The following is a 20196-nucleotide window of genomic DNA, read 5'->3' as shown; positions in this document are numbered from 1 at the left end:
TCGAGCACTGACTACCAACCCTCACACAGAGCGCAACAAGTCGAATACAAAACACAAACAGATAAATCTATAAATTGAATGGAATTAAAGTTTGAATCTTGACAGTTTGAATTGACTTTATTTTGAAGAAAAAAGCGAATTTAGACAAGGTAGAATGTCATACATGAGTGAAGAAAATATCGACTATGACAAAGTGGGGCTCCATAGATCACAATACAAGCCTGGATCTAGCACTCGCCAGACGAGCGAACTACGCCAGACACTGAGCAAGTCACGGACTCCATAGATCACAATGCAAGCCTGGATCTAGCACTCGCCAGACGGGCGAACTACGCCAGACACTGAGCAAGTCACGGACTCCATAGATCACAATACAAGCCTGGATCTAGCACTCGCCAGACGGGCGAACTACGCCAGACACTGAGCAAGTCACGGACTCCATAGATCACAATACAAGCCTGGATCTAGCACTCGCCAGACGGGCGAACTACGCCAGACACTGAGCAAGTCACGGACTCCATAGATCACAATACAAGCCTGGATCTAGCACTCGCCAGGCGGGCGAACTACGCCAGACACTGAGCAAGTCACGGACTCCATAGATCACAATGCAAGCCTGGATCTAGCACTCGCCAGACGGGCGAACTACGCCAGACACTGAGCAAGTCACGGACTCCATAGATCACAATACAAGCCTGGATCTAGCACTCGCCAGACGGGCGAACTACGCCAGACACTGAGCAAGTCACGGACTCCATAGATCACAATACAAGCCTGGATCTAGCACTCGCCAGACGGGCGAACTACGCCAGACACTGAGCAAGTCACGGACTCCATAGATCACAATACAAGCCTGGATCTAGCAGTCGCCAGGCGGGCGAACTACGCCAGACACTGAGCAAGTCACGGACTCCATAGATCACAATACAAGCCTGGATCTAGCACTCGCCAGACGGGCGAACTACGCCAGACACTGAGCAAGTCACGGACTCCATAGATACGGGCTCACAAACAAGGCCGAAAATGGCCAAAAATGATCGAGTGGCCAAAATAATGATCGAGTGGCCAAAGTCTGAAGAGCTGAAAGAGCTTAATGAGCTAGTTTAGCACTTGAATTAAAGGCGGACTGGAAAATCGGTAGCGAGGAAATTGGTTGGGGGGGGGGGGGGGGTGTCTAACAGTGCGTGGTGGGGGGGGGGGCAGAAAATAGGACGTCACCTTAGTAGCGACAGAGGCTTGGTGTCGATTGACTCGAAGTTAACTCGGCCCAAGTTTTGCTCTGATTTGCTGTGATGAACTGATCATTTGTTCGGGTAAATCAAATATTTTCACTGGAATAACTGGGATAATGATACAATCCGTGGAGTGAGCTTTTAACGAGATGAAGTCCAGATGTATCTGTGACGTTACAGCATGTAACAGCTGACCACCCACACACACAGGTCCACTGACCACCCTCACACAAGGCCACTGGCCACCCACACACACAAGGCCACTGGCCACCCACACACAGCTGACCACCCACACACAAGGCCACTGACCACCCACACACAGCTGGCCACCCACACACAAGGCCACTGACCACCCACACACACACAGGCCACTGGCCACCCACCCACACACAGGCCACTGGCCACCCACACACAGCTGGCCACCCACACACAAGGCCACTGACCACCCACACACACACAAGGCCGCTGACCACCCACCCACAAGGCCACTGACCACCCACACACAGCTGACCACCCACACACACAAGGCCGCTGACCACCCACACACACAAGGACGCTGACCACCCACACACAAGGCCACTGACCACCCACACACAAGGCCACTGACCACCCACCCACACACAAGGCCACTGACCACCCACACACACAAGGCCGCTGACCACCCACCCACAAGGCCACTGACCACCCACACACAAGGCCACTGACCACCCACCCACACACAAGGCCACTGACCACCCACACACACAAGGCCGCTGACCACCCACCCACAAGGCCACTGACCACCCACACACAGCTGACCACCCACACACACAAGGCCACTGACCACCCACACACAGCTGACCACCCACACACACAAGGCCGCTGACCACCCACACACACAAGGCCACTGACCACCCACACACAGCTGACCACCCACTCACACAAGGCCGCTGACCACCCACACACACACACAAGGCCGCTGACCACTAAACACACACAAGGCCTCTGACCACCCACACACAGCTGACCACCCACACACACAAGGCCGCTGACCACTAAACACACAGGACACAGCATAGACCTACATCAGATCACACCAAACGGTACACAAGCCTAGGCCCCTATAACATCGCTAAGTCTAACAGTTAAACATGCATAGGCCCGTATCACAACAGTTCGGCAGTTTAAAAAAAACATGGCGTCGTGCCAACCGGAAGTCTTTGGGTGGATGCCGTGAACTAAACACATCAAAGTCTAAACAACTGACTGCTTCACTCACCTGGATAACTTCTGCAAGTTTGGTCCAAATTACTTTTTCAAAACACATTACCACGAACAAGTTTAGAGAGTTTGGAAGATTTGTTTGTATCAAACACCCACACAACCAGACACCCACACAACCCGTATCAAACACCCACACAACCAGACACCCACACAACCCGTATCAAACACCCACACAACCAGACACCCACACAACCCGTATCAAACACCCACACAACCCGTATCAAACACCCACACAACCCGTATCAAACACCCACACAACCCGTATCAAACACCCACACAACCAGACACCCACACAACCAAACACCCACACAACCCGTATCAAACACCCACACAACCCGTATCAAACACCCACACAACCCGTATCAAACACCCACACAACCCGTATCAAACACCCACACAACCCGTATCAAACACCCACACAACCAGACACCCACACAACCCGTATCAAACCCCCACACAATCACACACGACAAACTCTAGACCGAGAGCTTTTGTTTACATCCTCAAGTAACCTATTATTTATTGAACGTTTCCATGACAACGAGGATGCGTCAACGCGAGAACGATATTTTGCAATAAAAATTTTAAAACTCCTTAACAATAACAAGCCTTGAATGCCGCGCTAAATGAAAGAAAATAGATATCTGTCTACGTGCTTTAGCTGTAATAATAAAATATAAAGCCTGGGTTGCCTATGTATTGAAAAGATTTCAAGAGCCTGTCTGCGCGTTCTTCCCTACCCACCACCCCTCAAAACTCCCCCCTGCCCACACCCTCAAAACTCATCCCCTGCCCCCAACCCTCAAAACACACACCCCTGCCCACCCCTTAAAACTCCCCCTGCCCACACCCTCACAACTCATCCCCTGCCCCACCCCTCAAAACACACACTCTGTCCACACCTCAAAACTCACCCCCTGCCCACTCCTTACAATTCACTCCACTGCACACTCCTCACCCCACTGCGCACCCCTAAAAACTCACCCCCCCCCCCAACCCACGCCTCAAAACTCACAAATACCCAATCAACCTTCTCTACTCACCCTCCCAACCCACCCCTCCCTGTTCAACCTCCCTGTCCACCCTCCCTGCACACCCCACAAAACCCCCTCCTAACCTCGCTCCTCCCTGTCCACCCGTCCCTGCCCACCCCTCCCTGCCCACCCCTCCCTGCACGCCCCCTGTGACAGTAAGAAGGATCAGCTGACAGCCCTGTTGTCACTCGTCATGTGACAGCTAACCCAAAAACGTAAATAAAACTAAGCGGCTTCTAACAGAAGGGCAAGGCTAAAGTGTAAAGGTATTACACGATCGATGGCATGATATACAATGGTGACCTTAGGACTGGTGACTTAGTGCCAAGTGACCTTAGGACTGGTGACCTTAGGAATGGTGATCTTAGGACTGGTGACCTAGTGCCAAGTGACCTTAGGACTGGTGACCTAATGCCAAGTGACCTTAGGACTGGTGACCTTAAGACTGGTGACCTAATGCCAAGTGACCTTAGGACTGGTGACCTTAGGACTTCTGACCTAATACCAAGTGACTTCATGCCAAGTGACCATACAACTCTGAACATTTTATATTAAATGTCAATGTTCAGCGACAAAAACCACTATATGGCAAACTTACCAATTTTTGAAACCAAAGATTATGTCAAAACCGCCCATCATTTGAAATTTACATTTAAAAATGTATAGACTTATGAATAAATCTTTTTTTTTCAATTAATCAATATGCTTGAAGTCAATATCAGCACATAACGTAACACTACTTGTACCTTATACTTCAGCACCAAAAATATCCCATTTAAAACTTGAACTTTAAAGTAAATTAAAACAGAAAATTAAACAAAATCTGTGAATGAAAAATTCCGAAGGAAGACGAACGGAAATGAAAGGCGAGAGATACGGTGAGTGAAAGGGCCAAACCTACCTCCTCGTCACGAGGCTAGTGACGTCACGTATCCCCTGGTGACCTTTAACCCCGGCTGGTGTTACGTTAATTCCGACAGGTTGATACGCCCCCACCCTCTCCATCAGGCTGGTGTCTGCCCTCAGAAAGCCGTGCCAGCCCCGGGGTGTGGGGGGGGGGGATAAAAACACAACCCATCGTTTTTATACCTTGAACAGACCCGTCCTTTGAATGTTTGCCGGACATAGCCTCGTTTCAAGCATGACGGTGGGTTTTTTGGGAGGGGGAGGGGAGGGGTAGGGGAGGGAGTCGGACGGAAACCTTAGTTTTCAGTTTGAAGAATGTTTTAAATTTTTTTTTTATAAAGGTCGGTAGAGGGAGGGGCATAACCACGGAACACATTTTTGTAAATGTTTCGAGTGAAGGGTGAGTCGGACAGAGCCTAGGATTTACAATGTGGGTGTGTGTGTGTCTGCAGGTGTTAGAACGTTGATGACAACTACGGCTACCCGTTCTCGTTCGTTCACCCAAGTTGTGACGTCAGGCGTGGTCAGCACTTACATGGGTGACCACTGGGGTACATCACGTGCTGTAGCTTACTTGAGGGGACGTGGTCTAGTGGTAGACCCCGCGACTAACCCGAAAGTGTTATTTCGGAGGCCCACAGGTCCAGCGGCCTGTAACACTGAGAAATGCTCGATTCTTGACCCTCTTCCGGTCTGTCTGGCTAATGAGCACAAGTTTGATAATGATGAGAGAGATTAGATGCAACAAGTACTTCCTTAGTATAGGCGAATGTCTGACTGCAAATCTCTACTAGCAAATGTCAAATGGACACATTTCTCATACTAGCGAAAGTCTAACAAATCTCCCATGTCTAACGAAAGAACCTGAACAACGAGAAACTCACAACCGACTTTATTTTTCTCTTCTCCCAGGTACTCAACGATTTTTGCTTCCTCTGACGTCACTGAGCCCGTGCAGGGAGCGCGAGGGGGGGGGGGGTAAAGAAACGGATTGAGCAACTTGAAATGTTTATCGTTTAGTAAACAAACAGCTCACCTTGTCGTCTGATTAAACACAAGTTCCTAAAATAATTTTTACCTTTGATTTATCGAAATGTTTATTTCAAATTGTACACCAATACCAACCCGAAAGTCTCGAATGTTGGGGTGGATGCCTCGGGTTGGCACTGACTTGCGTAAATCTTGGTCGCGACGTGACGGATTTTTCCTACACGCACGACACAAAGCTACAATTTCTCCTACACGCACGACACAAAGCTACAATTTATCTTACACGCACGACACAAAGCTACAATTTCTCCAAACATCTGAACATAATTTCCCCCTCTTAATCCGCCTGTATGTGATCCCCACCCCCACGCAAAGCCCCAATATCTGGGCAAAACGTGGCATAATCCGTCTATATGTGACCTCTCTCTCTCGTAAAGTGCCTGAATCTGGTCGAAACTTGCCCCCCCCCCCCCCCGTACGTTATTTAACGGACCCTAACGTCGCCAGATGAGGAGATCCTGGTCACATGACCAATGTTTGAACTGTTAGAACCACACCAAGGCTATGATAGGATTGTTAAAACTTAATTACAACATACTGACGTATGTCAGCTGTCAAATAACAGACGACACTTTGGAGACGTGTCAGTAGCTGAAATAAGCTGGGTCAGAAGGTCATGTACGTCTAATGAAAATATTAATTAATTATACAAGACTGCAGTAGTTTAGTTTATTGTGTTTGCTAGTCTGTTAAAGATCAGGGGTGGGCTACTCTTTATGAGAATAAATAACTTCAAAAGTATCACCGGGGAAGTTGTTATTGTTGCAAGTATAACTTATGTATAAATATGTTATTGTTGCAATGCTTATTTATGAATATGTTATTGTTGCACGTATCACTTATGAATATGTTATTGTTGCACGTATCACTTATGAATATGTTATTTTTGCACGTATCACTTATGAATATGTTATTTTTGCACGTATCACTTATGAATATGTTATTGTTGCAAGTATCACTAATAAAAGTCTCGAATGATTTTTGTACACGTACATGAAATATCATTAAGTGTGCGCACAAAAAAGGAAGAATAGCTGACACTACCATGTGCTTACCCCCACCCCCACCCTACCGTAACTTACCCCACCCCACCCAGACTACTGCCGACGGCCTACCCCACCAGCACCCCATATACAAAACGAAGCGCCTACATGTAAACAATAGGACCATCCTATTCTCATGGTATCAACAAATGTCGCTATCCCGACGCCATTTATTTCAAGGAATTAAACTCACACATAAACAAGTCAGTTCATTTTCAGTGAAAGAGGCACGGTAACGTCATGTTTTATGGGGGACATTGAACCGGTATATGTTTTATTACTAAATAGATTTTTTTAAATTAGTTAATAGGAGCGTCACTTTAAATTAGTGAACAGGGGCGTCACTTTAAATTAGTGAATTAGAACTATAACCGTCACTTTCAAACACGGCAGAAGAAAGTTGCAGGACAAAAAGTTTCAATAACTCCATAGTGTGAGTATATTTTAGTGTAGAAGGGCGATAACTCCATGGTGTGAGTATATTTTAGTGTAGCAGGGAGATAACTCCATAGTGTATATTTTAGTGTAGCAGGGAGATAACTCCATAGTGTGAGTATATTTTAGTGAAGCAGGGAGATAACTCCATAGTGTGAGTATATTTTAGTGAAGCAGGGAGATAACTCCATAGTGTGAGTATATTTTAGTGTAGCAGGGAGATAACTCCATAGTGTGAGTATATTTTAGTGAAGCAGGGAGATAACTCCATAGTGTATATTTTAGTGTAGCAGGGAGATAACTCCATAGTGTGAGTATATGTTAGTGTAGCAGGGAGATAACTCCATGGTGTGAGTATATTTTAGTGTAGCAGGGAGATAACTCCATAGTGTATATTTTAGTGTAGCAGGGAGATAACTCCATAGTGTGAGTATATTTTAGTGAAGCAGGGAGATAACTCCATAGTGTGAGTATATTTTAGTGAAGCAGGGAGATAACTCCATAGTGTGAGTATATTTTAGTGTAGCAGGGAGATAACTCCATAGTGTATATTTTAGTGTAGAAGGGCGATAACTCCATGGTGTGAGTATATTTTAGTGTAGCAGGGAGATAACTCCATAGTGTATATTTTAGTGTAGAAGGGCGATAACTCCATGGTGTGAGTATATTTTAGTGTAGCAGGGAGATAACTCCATAATGTGAGTATATTTTAGTGTAGCAGGGAGATAACTCCATAGTGTATATTTTAGTGTAGAAGGGAGATAACTCCATAGTGTATATTTTAGTGTAGCAGGGAGATAACTCCATAGTGTATATTTTAGTGTAGCAGGGCGATAACTCCATGGTGTGAGTATATTTTAGTGTAGCAGGGAGATAACTCCATAATGTGAGTATATTTTAGTGTAGCAGGGAGATAACTCCATAGTGTATATTTTAGTGTAGCAGGGAGATAACTCCATAGTGTGAGTATATTTTAGTGAAGCAGGGAGATAACTCCATAGTGTGAGTATATTTTAGTGTAGCAGGGAGATAACTCCATAGTGTATATTTTAGTGTAGCAGGGAGATAACTCCATAGTGTATATTTTAGTGTAGCAGGGAGATAACTCCATAGTGTATATTTTAGTGTAGCAGGGAGATAACTCCATAGTGTGAGTATATTTTAGTGTAGCAGGGAGATAACTCCATAGTGTATATTTTAGTGTAGCAGGGAGATAACTCCATAGTGTGAGTATATTTTAGTGTAGCAGGGAGATAATTCCATAGTGTGAGTATATTTTAGTGTAGCAGGGAGATAACTCCATAGTGTATATTTTAGTGTAGCAGGGCGATAACTCCATAGTGTGAGTATATTTTAGTGAAGCAGGGAGATAACTCCATAGTGTGAGTATATTTTAGTGAAGCAGGGAGATAACTCCATAGTGTATATTTTAGTGTAGCAGGGCGATAACTCCATAGTGTGAGTATATTTTAGAAGGGCGATAACTCCATAGTGTGAGTATATTTTAGTGTAGCAGGGCGATAACTCTGTACTTTAGTGTTGAAGGGAAATAACTTCATTTATAATGCAACAGACAGCTGAAGATGGCTGGGTGCCAGTAGCAGAAGGAAATATACCTGACATTTCAACTGGTTTATTTTAAATTAATTGTTTACGACTTTCTTAACTAATTAGTTACCTGTTGATGTAGTTTGGTCAAAGTTTCATCTGACAGGTATTTTGTTGAGACACATTCACATTTTTTGTAAGAAATAACATTTTATCTTACCGGAGTGTTGCAATAAATCTATAAATATTGTTTAAAACACGAAATTACATCTAGGCGTTATTTTATATATAACTCTCTTTAGCAAATTAGATTATAATAATTAGCTAGTACAGGACAACAAAACGCTAGCGTCCAAGAGACTTGTGCAGCAAACTTGAAAACAAAGTCTATCCAGCCATAGCGCAACTCTTCTACAGAAAACTTCGAGACAAATCTGGAAAAATACGGACAAAAAAAACCTACAACATGTCAAATACTGGGCAAATATGGGCCAAATCAAACTTTTGATCTATAGAACTCAGGATAAACCAACAAAAACAAAGCTATTCAATGTTCGTCATCTGGGATTGTTTAAGCCGATTTAATACGGAACAGGTCAAATCTACACAGGCTGGCACAGGTTGGAACATTTGCACCCGTGGAAGTCGTAAAGTTGGCTACCTCATGACGGGGGTCGGACAGACTACATAAATACACATTTACGACATGAAAATATCGTTAAACATGACGTGGCCTGGTATGATACACCGACATTAGATCCACCGTGTCCTATAACGACCATAATCCACCGTGTCCTACACGGACATTAGATCCACCGTGTCCTATAACGACCATAATCCACCGTGTCCTACAACGACATAGGATCCACCGTGTCCTACACCGACATTAGATCCACCGTGTCCTACCGACATTGGATCCAATGTCCTATAACGACCATAATCCACCGTGTCCTACACCGCCCATAGATCCACCGTGTCCGACTCTTGTTATTGTTAATTTTTCCACCCCCAAAGTTTTTGTCCCACCCTGTTTACACCCCAAAGCGGGACCACTCATGTTCTAATAATCTGGAGTTGTTCCTCCTGATGGAAAAGGGCGATCACTCCGGGATTTTTTTTTCCTGTCTGCAAATATAATCAAAGTCCCGGTGGTATGGTTTAACTAATAAAACTAGGTCGCGTTTATTCAGAACCAGCTGATTTGATAATGTCAGCTTCAAACAATAATGTCGGGCAATACAATGAAGAAGGATTTTTTTTTTTGTAAATACATCTGATGATGGAATGTTTAGAACTGATTTTTTTTATCGACGTGGATGGGCAAAAATGGCGGGAGACGGGAGAATATGGCGTCTGCTGGGTGACATGATGTCAGCTGACAGTAGCTGTGACATGATGTCAGCTGACAGTAGCTGTGACATGATGTCAGCTGACAGTAGCTGTAACATGATGTCTAATGACAGTAGATGTGACATTTTGTGCTTCAACTGTCACGTCACTGACTCTGGTTTAAAGTTGGGGCCTAGATTATGAAGTCTAAAATGACACAGCCCGCAGCCTGTGTAACCTGTACACATGCCATCTAGTCTGTTGGTCACGCTTTAGTCGGTCTCTTGTGTACAAGTGGGCACCATGTACCCAAACACATGTACCCAACACACGTACCCAAACACACGTACCCAAACACACGTACCCAAACACACGTACCCAAACACATGTACCCAACACACGTACCCAAACACACGTACCCAAACACACGTACCCAAACACACGTACCCAAACACACGTACCCAACACACGTACCCAAACACACGTACCCAAACACATGTACCCAAACACACGTACCCAAACACACGTACCCAAACACACGTACCCAAACACACGTACCCAAACACACGTACCCAAACACACGTACCCAAACACACGTACCCAAACACACGTACCCAAACACACGTACCCAAACACACGTACCCAAACACACGTACCCAAACACACGTACCCAAACACACGTACCCAAACACACGTACCCAAACACATGTCCCCAAACACACGTACCCAAACACACGTACCCAAACACACGTACACAAACACACGTACACAAACACACGTACCCAAACACACGTACCCAAACACACGTACCCAAACACATGTAGGCCTACCCAAACACATGTACCCAAACACACGTACCCAAACACACGTCCCCAAACACACGTAGCCAAACACACGTACCCAAACACACGTCCCCAAACACACGTACCCAAACACATGTAACCAAACACACGTACCCAAACACACGTAGCCAAACACACGTACCCAAACACACGTACCCAAACACACGTACCCAAACACACGTACCCAAACACACGTACCCAAACACATGTCCCCAAACACACGTACCCAAACACACGTACCCAAACACACGTACACAAACACACGTACACAAACACACGTACCCAAACACACGTACCCAAACACACGTACCCAAACACATGTAGGCCTACCCAAACACATGTACCCAAACACACGTACCCAAACACACGTCCCCAAACACACGTAGCCAAACACACGTACCCAAACACACGTCCCCAAACACACGTACCCAAACACATGTAACCAAACACATGTACCCAAACACACGTACCCAAACACACGTACCCAAACACACGTACCCAAACACACGTACCCAAACACATGTACCCAAACACACGTACCCAAACACACGTACCCAAACACATGTACCCAAACACACGTACCCAAACACACGTACCCAAACACATGTACCCAAACACACGTACCCAAACACACGTACCCAAACACATGTACCCAAACACACGTACCCAAACACACGTTCCCCAACTCACGTACCCAAACACATATACCCAAACACACGTATCCAAACACACGTACCCAAACACACGTACCCAAACACATGTACCCAAACACACGTACCCAAACACACGTTCCCCAACTCACGTACCCAAACACATATACCCAAACACACGTACCCAAACACACGTACCCAAACACACGTACCCAAACACATGTACCCAAACACACGTACCCAAACACACGTTCCCCAACTCACGTACCCAAACACATATACCCAAACACACGTACCCAAACACATGTACCCAAACACACGTACCCAAACACACGTACCCAAACACACGTACCCAAACACACGTTCCCCAACTCACGTACCCAAACACATATACCCAAACACACGTACCCAAACACACGTACCCAAACACACGTACCCAAACACATGTACCCAAACACACGTACCCAAACACACGTTCCCCAACTCACGTACCCAAACACATATACCCAAACACATGTACCCAAACACATATACCCAAACACACGTACCCAAACACACGTACCCAAAGCCGACACTGTGTTCTATCAGCATGGGACATCTCCATAGCCTGGCCCGTTCAGTTATTCATCAAACCTCCGCTACAGAAAGGCCACGTCATAGCCGTCTGTCAGTGTCACATAACGACCCTACCCTCCCTCCCCTCACCACAACACTGTTCTCCATACACTTTGGTGCCTTGACTGCTGTAATATAAAACTCGATTCCCCACCCTCCCATACAGAGATCCACACACACACACACACACACACACAGAGTAGCCCATATCCTTTTATGCCTGGACAGTAAACTCGAATTTCTGACGTCACACCGTCCGCCATGACAGATTTGTGGAGCACGTGAAATCGTCTCCGACAGTCAAAGAATGTCAACAGGGCTATCCCAGCATGCCAGCAACATCCATTAGTTCTATGGTTTCATCAGGCTATCGGGGGCATTGCTAGCGTTTGGGACTAACCACAGGCGCATTGCTAACATCTGGGACTAACCACGGGGGCATTGCTAACATCTGGGACTAACCACAGGCGCATTGCTAACATCTGGGACTAACCACAGGCGCATTGCTAACATCTGGGACTAACCACAGGCGCATTGCTAACATCTGGGACTAACCACAGGGGCATTGCTAACATCTGGGACTAACCAGAGGGTCATTGCTAACATCTGGGACTAACCACAGGCGCATTGCTAACATCTGGGACTAACCACAGGCGCATTGCTAACATCTGGGACTAACCACAGGGGCATTGCTAGCATCTGGGACTAACCACAGGCGCATTGCTAACATCTGGGACTAACCACAGGGGCATTGCTAGCGTTTGGGACTAACCACAGGGGCATTGCTAGCATCTGGGACTAACCACAGGCGCATTGCTAACATCTGGGACTAACCACAGGCGCATTGCTAACATCTGGGACTAACCACAGGGGCATTGCTAGCGTTTGGGACTAACCACGGGGGCATTGCTAACATCTGGGACTAACCACAGGCGCATTGCTAACATCTGGGACTAACCACAGGCGCATTGCTAACATCTGGGACTAACCACAGGGGCATTGCTAACATCTGGGACTAACCACAGGGGCATTGCTAGCGTTTGGGACTAACCACGGGGGCATTGCTAACATCTGGGACTAACCAGAGGGTTCAAACATCAGAATGACGTAAAATCAAAACTACAGGAACCACCCGCGATAGGTTATCGGCTCAATGAAAGCGACACCTGTTGATAATTAAGTAACCTATACATACAAGATGTCATCAATGATGAGTTTCGCAAATGTTTTTTTGCTTAACTTCTGAATATGATTTATTAAAAACCACAATGTGTATCACAAGACACAATGTACAGAGCTATATTTCTTGCACTGATCACACAACACATCCATAGGTAAACCACCAACACCCCCCACCCACCCTGCGCCAATCTTTGGCCAATCTGGACTAATCTGCTCATCTTCTTCACCTCAACGCTACCTGTAAAACAACACACCCGCTAACAACACACCCACAAAACAACACACCCACAAAACAACACACCTACAAAACACCTCAAGAAACAAAACAACTAGAAAGCAACACCTTCAAGACATCATGAATGGCGTGGATGACAAAAATAAACTCCATTAATTGAAGATGACACCAGCGACTTGAGTGAGTGAAAAAAACCAAGCGAGCCAGCTATCCTATTTATGAGATAAGAATATAGAATAAGGGGCGGGTTGGGGGGGGGGGGAGAGAAATCAATGTAAGAGTGGATGGAGGTTTGCTATTGATTTTCTTCCTAGGCCAGATTTCTTCATGGCTCGGTCAAAGGCTGGCACCAGGGTTGTTCTTACAACAGCCAAATGTGTACATTAACAGCAGCCAAATGTGTACATCTACAACAGCCAAATGTGTACATCTACAACAGCCAAATGCGTACATCTACAACAGCCAAATGTGTACATCTACAACAGTCAAATGTGTACATCTACGCCAGCCAAATGTGTATATCTACAACAGTCAAATGTGTACATCTACAACAGCCAAATGTGTATAACAGCCTAATGTGTACATCTACAACAGCCAAATGTGTACATCTACAACAGCCTAATGTGTACATCTACAACAGCCAAATGTGTACATCTACAACAGCCAAATGTGTACATCTACAACAGCCAAATGTGTACAACAGCCAAATGTGTACATCTACAACAGCCAAATGTGTACATCTACAACAATCAAATGTGTACATCTACAACAGCCAAATGTGTACATCTACAACAGCCAAATGTGTACATCTACAACAGCCAAATGTGTACATCTACAACAGCCAAATGTGTACATCTACAACAGCCAAATGTGTACAACAGCCAAATGTGTACATCTACAACAGCTAAATGTGTACAACAGCCAAATGTGTACATCTACAACAGCCAAATGTGTACATCTACGCCAGCCAAATGTGTACAACAGTCAAATGTGTACATGTACAACAGCCATTTAGTACACATATAACTATAACAAATTAATGTGTACACATAGAACTAATACATGTGTACACATACAACAGCCAAATGTGTACCGGGTGCTAGTTGTGTGCGGTTTATATCTGATCAATTCCTTTTATACGTGTTGATCAAATTGTGTTTCAGGTTTTGTCAGTCTCATCTGTCAGCTAACGTGTCTTTGTTATATGACAGTCATCTGCTATTTGACATTTTGTGTCAGTGTCATCTACTGGATAGTGTGACTAAAAAGATGGCTGACACATGGAGTCTTAGGCACATGTCTCCTGTATTGATTTCATCATGTTAGCGTCATCATACTGTCGTCATCAAAGTATCGTCATCAAATTACCATCATCAAAGTATCATCATTAAATTATCATCATCAAAGTATCGTCATTAAATTATCGTCTTAAAATTATTGTCATCAAATAATCGTCATAAATTATCATCATAAATTATCATCATCAAATTATCATCATAAAATTATTGTCATCATCTTAATGTTATCATCATTAAATTATCGTCATCATGCTATCATCATCATGCTATCATCATCATTATATTGGCATGATGCAATGTTAAGCAGGTGTCTCCTTGGTCAAGTCATCTTCATCAAGTTATAGTCATCGTGCTTGGAAGATAAAGGGTGAGGGCTGAGGTCTGAGGGTACGAGGTGGTCTGGGGGTACGAGGTGGTGAAAGAAGAGTCAGTCCTCAGTCAGAGAGATGGTCTAAGATCCAGAGATGGACTTGGTATAAAAGATTTTCAGTAAGCACCACCACCACATACTTTTGTATTAGGAGGACTTGTATCTCAAAGTTTCCACCACCCCATAAACTTCTCAAACTTTATATAACAGTACACAACATTACAAGTCAAATAACAGTATTTTATTAATTGTTAGGATCCATTTCTGTTATACTAAAGCCTAAAGTTTGTAATGATATTGAGCAATGTTTGCTAATAATTACAGAAAACAATATATCCCCAAATTGTTTGGGGTAGGCCTAATTGTTTAAATTTAAACAAGCCTCAAGTGAGTGTTTGAAATTGACTAATCAGTAGATTTGGACAGAAAAAAGATAGGGCCAATGTATAATTGTATTACCTACGTCCCTAGACTTTACTCAAATTAAATTAAATCCAGCCCTGTTTGCAGTCCACACAGAATAGCCTATAAACAGTTGACAGTGAATAGCATTATTAGGCCTATAAATAGTTGACGGTCTATTTCTACAGTCAACGGGTAATAGGCATCCAAAATTTCCAAAATTAACTGCAAGCCATGAAATTACTATTTTAAATTTAAGAATGGATAGATTTCAATTAAAAAATCATACCCGTTTCAATAATTTTTAATACTTTTACTTTAGCAGATACTATCAGTTATTATTCCTGCTTCCATCTGCATTTTTTTTTGAGTTTTTTTTTTCTCTTTTTGCAATGGTGTCGCAAACTATGATCGTAACTTTAATGTCTTTCTCCTTATACAATTATACACTTCCATATGTTCTAAAATAAAGTTGGCATATAATTCTCTTACTGAACAGATTCCCTAATAGACAGAGGTAATATCTGCCACCGTACCATATGGATCTGAACCATGGATTTACACTTAAAGACTGACAGTAATGCAATATTCCACCAAACCACAATGTGTTGTGTCACTTTAGTTATTTTTAATAGGGCCTACTAAATCTTTTGATAAAAGTTCTGACTAGGAATAGGGGTCATCCATAAATGATGTCACACTCGTAGGGGGGAGGGGGGGTCCGTAATTTTGTGATGATGTGTGATGAGGGAGAGGGGGGGGTTTAGATGGTGCGACGTCACACTTTTGCATTATAAAAAAGCAATGTTAGAAAACGAATTTTAGACGTTATTTCACGTTTTAGATAACTGTTTTAATAAATTGTAATAGACAAGATTTTGGAAAAATATCGATGTTTTAAAAAAATTCAATTTTGAGGGTGGGGGGGGGGGGGGTTGGTGTAGGTTGAGGTGTGACGTCATTTTAGGGTGGGGGTCTGGCTTTTTGTGACGACGTGTGACGGAGGGGAGGGGGGGGGAGGTAAAAATCGTCAAAAAAAGCGTGACGTCATTTATGGATGACCCCATAGACCCTTAATTTTTTTATATATTAGGCTACATATTTTAGGACAATAGAATCGACCTTTTGAATCATTAGCAGAACTAAATCCCTGGGTGGGCATCAAACAACCAGTGCAATAAATAAATTAAAAACAAAAGCCTAAAATATTTTAAAAACAAGTGCCTAAAAGACTCAAATTAAATTAACATTTTTTATAGGGGTCGATTGGCTGCATTTGCCATTAACTTTTAAATGGACCGCAGGCTTTCTGGCTAATGACGCTAATCTGTTCAATAAATATTATTTAAATAGGCCTAATAAAATTAGCCTATAAATAACCTAAATGTACAACTGCTAGATCTAAGCCTGGGTTGGGTAGTGATAGACATAGACAAGGCCTAGGCTGCCTAGGGCTAGGCCTAACGCTAAACTTATACGGTAATCTATCGTTTTGGGTACGTAAAATCGCCCGCGGCTATTAATGTACGAAAACGTTACCTCATTGTCAAGGCTTTAATATGGGTTTATTGTCATATGTTTGTGTCAAATATTATAGATACATGAATAATAAACTTAAATCAATGGCTAAATATATCGATATAGGCCAGAAATTAACTTTAAACAGCAGTGTCTGACAGCAAGATTTGCTATATAAACAGCAGCCATTTGTAAAATAGAGTGGCTTCCCCCTGAATCTCCCGCTAAAAGCTTATAAAAATAAAACTTAAACAAGATGGCTGCTATAGTAAATGAGCATGGTTGCATCTGTTGGAAACATCGCTAGTCTTCATTTATTACGGAAAAGTTTTAATTCAATTGTTTAAAAACAGGTACATATATGAAACAAGGAAACATTTTTGTATTTTAAAACACATAAATCCTCCTCAAAATGTGAAATAATTATTAAAATTTAAGGAGTCACCTGGTTTTCACATTGCAAGTCGCGGGCGATTTTACGTACCCAAAACGATAGATTACCACTTAATCCCACTTATACTTATACTAAGTTCCAAATTTTGCCTACAGTCCTACTGATTTCAGATTTAATTTAGATTAGGAAAAAATAAAGAGATATTTTTTTTAATTTAAATTAAATTTAGTTCCAGTCTGAGTTTAGGCAGTGAATCTCTATCTAACTATCTATAATCTATAGTTATATATAGGCCTATAGAATCTATAGTATAGCTTTTGAAAGCAGTGAGTTGAGTGAGTTGAGTTCAGTGAGTAGATCTGGAGATTCGAATAGATCTATTGTAGTATTTCTTATCAAACGTAGGCTACAATCTATTTGAATCTAGATCTATATCTCTCTACTTTACTTACATGGCTGTGTGATCACGTTCTTATGAATTATACTCCCGCTAAACAAGTGGAAATTCTGTGCACAAGTTACACGGCGTAGGACGTAGATCAATGTTTATATTATGGGAAAGTGAAGTTAGCCGTCCTGTTTACATGCATCATAATGAGTTTACTTTTTGTTATCGTTTAGTTCTGACTGACAAGAGAATTTTATACAAGTCGCTACTACTAGAGCTAGAAACAATATATTTTTTATATTTTAAACTATTTTATTTTGATATAGGCCTACTTATAACGATGATGTATTTTGGATATTTTTCAATAATTAGCCAATAACCATTTGAATTTATTTTTTTTTAATTTGCTTTTGAGTCAATGAATTATGTAGACGTCAATGGCTTTAAGAGTTTAAGTGAATTTATTCATAAAAAGTAGTCTAAAAGCTTGATGAATAATTAAGAATGTAATTTGTTATTGTTCTTTTACGTAGCCTACTCTATTCTACCCAGTGCTAGAAAATAGAACATACACCGAGGTGATTCGCGGTGTTTTACTCTTTGAAGCCCCTTGGACAATAGCTTCACACATTTAGGGGTACTAGTGGAAAAAAAATTACTTCACATGTACGATGTAATCTATGTGTAGGTCTATAAGCCTTATTGTATATATATATATATATATATATATATATATATATATATATATATATATATATATATATATATATATATATATATATATATATATATATATATATATATATATATATATATATATATATATATATATATATATATATATATATATACGCACACACACCAACTGCAAATACAAACCAGTGCTGAAAAGAACTGAAAAGAATAACACACACAAAACTTTTTTTACAACTCTGCAATAAATATTAACTTCACATAATGAGATATTTAAAATAATTTAGGGAAGAGGATAACAGAAGGGGAAATAATACAACCCCACCGCACCCAACACCGCACCCCACATGAACAACAACCCAAACCCCACACAACCCGCCCCACCACGCTACTACAAACACAACACATCCCACTACACCACATAGCATGACCCAAACCTCACCCCACAATTCCCACGAATACGATCAACACCATACCATTTACCCCACATTAAACATACGACTCCCCATACACCACACACACACACCACACACACATACACCACACACACATACACAACACACGAATTTGACCAAAACCGTAATCACCTCACTCCAATTGCACGACGCCATGAACCTCGCTCCCACAAAACACCGCCCCCACACAACACCGCCCCCACACAACACCGCCCCCACACAACACCGCCCCCACACAACACCGCCCCCACACAACAACGCCCCCACACAACACCGCCCCCACACAACAACGCCCCACACAACACCGCCCCCACACAACACCACTCACACAAAACTCCCCCACACAACACCGCCCCCACACAACACCGCCCCCACACAACACCGCCCCCACACAACACCGCCCCCACACAACACCGCCCCCACACAACACCGCCCCCACACAACAACGCCCCACACAACACCGCCCCCACACAACACCACTCACACAAAACTCCCCCACACAACACCGCCCCCACACAACACCGCCCCCACACAACACCGCCCCCACACAACAACGCCCCACACAACACCGCCCCCACACAACACCGCCCCCACACAACACCGCCCCCACACAACAACGCCCCACACAACACCGCCCCCACACAACACCGCCTCCCCACAACAACGCCCCCCCCCCCCACACAACACCGCCCCCACACAACACCGCCCCCATACAACACCGCCCCCACACAACAACGCCCCCCCCCCCCACAACAACGCCCCACACAACAACACCACACACAACACCGCCCCCACACAACACCGCCCCCACACAACACCGCCCCCACACAACACCGCCCCTACACAACACCGCCCCCACACAACACTGCCCCCACACAACACCGCCCCCCCCCCCACAACAACGCCCTACACAACAACACCACTCACACAAAACTCCCCCACACAACACCGCCCCCACACAACACCACCCCCACACAACACCGCCCCCACACAACACCGCCCCCACACAACATCGCCCCCACACAACACCGCCCCCACACAACACCGCCCCCACACACAACACCGCCCCCACACAACATCGCCCCCCCCCCACAACAACGCCCCACACAACAACACCACTCACACAAAACTCCCCCTCACAACACCGCCCCCACACAACACCGACCTCACACAACAACGCCCCAACACAACAACGCCCCCACACAACACCACCCCCACACAACACCGCCCCCATACTACGCCTCCAGCCAACACCATCCCCACACAACACCGCCCTCACACAACAACGCCCCAACACAACAACGCCCCCACACA

At 43.9% G+C, this 20196-nt stretch overlaps 1 protein-coding gene across 1 annotated transcript in view; it reads right to left on the bottom strand.

Moving 5' to 3' along the window:
- Positions 1 to 17935, bottom strand: part of LOC131946437 (protein retinal degeneration B) — an 86829-nt gene extending 68894 nt beyond the window's left edge. Inside the window, exon 1 of the mRNA XM_059307200.1 lies at positions 17799 to 17935. The gene's annotated coding sequence lies outside the window, so the exon portion shown is untranslated. The remainder of the gene's footprint in view (positions 1 to 17798) is intronic.
- Positions 17936 to 20196: the final 2261 nt, after the last annotated feature.

This window comes from Physella acuta, unplaced genomic scaffold (assembly GCF_028476545.2).
Source record: "Physella acuta isolate Inbredline_101_S28 unplaced genomic scaffold, ASM2847654v3 ptg000561l, whole genome shotgun sequence".
Taxonomy (NCBI): Eukaryota; Metazoa; Mollusca; class Gastropoda; family Physidae; genus Physella; species Physella acuta.
This window is presented reverse-complemented; position numbering and strand designations above follow the sequence as displayed.